Below are 2,673 nucleotides of genomic sequence, written 5' to 3' on the forward strand. Positions count from 1 at the left end.
ATAGAAAGTGCTTCCACAGCCGAACCATGGTTTCGTTCATGCCGAGCTTACATGCAGCGGCTCCGTTTTCCTCCTGTACTGCCAGATCGATGGCCATCATAAACATATGAGTTTGAAGAAATTTCTCCGTCATACCTGCTGCTAGCATGTGCTTGTTCTGAATGGAAATCAGTACTTTTTCCATTGATTTACAATTTTGACTTCCAATGATTCACTTATTACTAAAGAGCCCCCTGGTGGATGAAGAAAAATCCACAGAAAAGCCACACCGGTAAGCCGCATGGTTCATAGTGTAGGAAAAAAGTAGCGGCAAATAGTCCGAAAAATACGATACCATTTTTTTGTTCTTTTTACACTGCTCTGACAGAATGCCACAAATTTGACAACAGTTTTTATGCTGATCTCAAACCTCTTTCCTTTTTCAACTTGTATAAGAGTACCACAACACTCAGAGCCAAGACTGTGCTCCAGATTTAAAGACATGATTTGAAGAAGATGTGTCACCAGAGGTGTTTCAGTCTGTTAAAAGGAAAGATCAACTCCATAGATAACAGGCTGTCTGTTATCTGTTGAGGTCTATGTTAACGTATAACAGACCTGAAACATTGGCAAATGTTGCATTTGTAAAGATAGCAGGGTCTCAAAGATTGAACTCGGTCAAAAATCTTTGAACATACTGATGTTATTAGAGATTTCAATTTAAGGGTCAGGACTAGATCAGAACTCAGAAAAAGTTTCAAGAGGATTTCCAAACACATACAACTCCCCAAATAAACACATTTACATGGTTTCTTTGTGAATCATGTTATGTTTGTGAATTAGAATCAAAACTAAATCAATTGTAGGTTTAAAAAAGTTGAGAAACAATCATGTTAAAATTATGATTAGATGTTAGTTTTTAAAAAATGAACATAAATGTGAGCTTACTGTACAATTGTAACAGTTTGTTTTTGCCTCTGAATGATGTCTTCATCCCCCATATTTTACAAGATCGTAAGAACAGTGCATAGCAGACATTTCAGTTAGTGAAGGATGAGCTAGTAGTAGAGGAAATGCACTTTCAGGGTATATTTTGGTATAACCAATCAGATGCTTCGAACATTTTGAATACCACGCCTCCTTTTTTCATTTAAATATCATCAACTGTCCAAATAAAGACACTGAGAAGATGATTTTCTTGTGGCTTGCGCTGCTCCTTGTTCATCAGGGATGTAAGTTCTTAAAGTAAATATATATTTTATTATTTACTTACAAGTCTGTTAGATATTTTAACAACTACATTAATCTGTATGACTTAATATCCTTTGTAATTTTTACTTAATTGTTTTTTATTTATTTATTTATTCAGGCTCATTGGTTCCAGTGATCACAGTTCAACTCGGTGAACCTGCAACTTTGACATGTCGTTTGCCAAACGAATGGTTGGGTATTAAAAGTCTCCACTGGTACAAGCAGAGCGCAGGTGATACTCTGAAAGTGATTACAATGCTGCGTAAAAATACCGGCCCCATGTATGGACCGGGGGTGCCGGCCTCAAGACTGAAGACAACATATTATGAGAAAATCACCAATCTGACGATTCTGAATACAACTAAAGAAGACGAGGGAATCTATCACTGTGCAATCCTTGACTGGACTGAGAATACCTGGAGAGGGATCTATTTGTCAATAAAAGGTATTCATTTTACTCCAACATATTTCTTCTGATGGGAAGTAATGGTAACATTTTATGGTGGCTCAGGTAGAGAACCCTGACTTGATAGAGAATCTGCAGACGGAGATAAATATATAATGATGGTAAAAGCATATACTAATAGACGAGGAGTTCATCACCAAAGATAAATTGTCAAAACACCTGTGGAAATAACAAAAAAGCTGATTATAAAAAAGTTTTGGTAACCAAGAAGGTTTTATGTGTCATACTCAATAATGAATAGTAAGGGGGGACAAATCTGGTTCGCTGTAACTTTTCATGTGGTCTTCTAAACTCTGGAGGGAAAATCAAAGCAATTTTTATCAGCATTCTGCCAAATAACATCAGTGTCATAATATTATTTAGTTTTATGAAGTATTCATCAAATGCAGAGACAGAAATTTATTATTTTTGCAACTGTTGGCCAATGGGTAGTTTATCAAAACATTTTGCCACAGTCGGCCCTTTGAGGACATTTGTGATCTTAAAATGAGATTGAGATATTGTTTTATATGCTGTTTTTTATATCTCAAAATGAAATAAACTATCTCACTGCCTATTAGAAAATCAATTGTTTGAATATAAATAAACTATTGATTAATTTGCAGTAGCAAACACATATAACGATTTTATACTTGTATAAAATTGAAAAGAAAATCCGTACATTACATGAAAAGTATATTCTGTTTGTATTTTGTTTGTAATAGATTGGGAATATTCAAAGGTTTCACTCTTAAGTGTTAAGGTTAATGTTGCTAAACATTTTTTTACTATGCAGGGAACGATGACAGAACAATGAACTACACAATTGTGCAGCGGTCACAACCAGCAAATACAGCCAGACTGGGAGATTCTGCAACTCTGGAGTGTTCAGTTCTCTCTCACTCTAAGAACAGGTCTTGTCCAGGAGGCCTCAGTGTGTTCTGGTTCAGAGCCAGATCACAGAAATCTCTCCCTGAAATCATTTTCACGGATGGAAT

General features: G+C 35.7%; 1 long non-coding RNA gene across 2 annotated transcripts in view; it reads left to right on the forward strand.

The window, feature by feature from the left end:
• Positions 1–2,666, forward strand: part of LOC106955851 (uncharacterized) — an 8,935-nt gene extending 6,269 nt beyond the window's left edge. Inside the window, exons 4-5 of one of the 2 annotated variants that reach the window (XR_001426660.1) lie at positions 1,349–1,675; positions 2,472–2,666. This is a non-coding gene — a long non-coding RNA (uncharacterized LOC106955851). The remainder of the gene's footprint in view (positions 1–1,348; positions 1,676–2,471) is intronic. The other variant, XR_001426659.1, reaches the window with a different exon arrangement.
• Positions 2,667–2,673: the final 7 nt, after the last annotated feature.

The sequence above is a fragment of the Poecilia latipinna genome, unplaced genomic scaffold (genome assembly GCF_001443285.1).
Source record: "Poecilia latipinna isolate Pla-1442-1.1 unplaced genomic scaffold, P_latipinna-1.0 Scaffold771, whole genome shotgun sequence".
Lineage (NCBI taxonomy): Eukaryota > Metazoa > Chordata > Actinopteri > Cyprinodontiformes > Poeciliidae > Poecilia > Poecilia latipinna.